The sequence below is a fragment of the Nicotiana attenuata genome, chromosome 2, assembly GCF_001879085.1.
Source record: "Nicotiana attenuata strain UT chromosome 2, NIATTr2, whole genome shotgun sequence".
Classification (NCBI taxonomy): Eukaryota; Viridiplantae; Streptophyta; class Magnoliopsida; order Solanales; family Solanaceae; genus Nicotiana; species Nicotiana attenuata.
The window spans coordinates 4,980,055-4,980,472 of record NC_031990.1 but is presented as its reverse complement, the minus strand read 5'-3'; positions in this window follow the sequence as shown (position 1 = coordinate 4,980,472).

The window sequence follows — 418 nt, the reverse complement described above, 5'->3', positions numbered from 1 at the left end:
ATACAGAATATATACATACAAAAGATATACAAAAAATATATATTTTTCCGGCTATTATTTGAGAGCGGCTATATAATGTCATTTTCCTAAAGAATTTCGCAAAGAAAACTATATGTAAGTCGTCATTTTGGTTATTGATGAGATATGGCCTCTAACATTTTGCCCAGTTGGACCACCATTATAATAGGCCTTATTTACTAATGGAAAATTACCAGCTATGTCACTCTACAAACTTTCCTAACAAAAAATAGCCCAAAACAAAATATCTACTAAAAAAGGCCCAAATGTCATTTTTGGCCCAAATAGTTTCAATTAATGTCAGTTTTTTTGTATTCGTTATTTTTCGTATAGAAAACCGAGTTTTCTCTCTCTTTCTCTGTATCTCTCTCTCTCTCTCTCTCTCTCTCTCTCTCTCTCT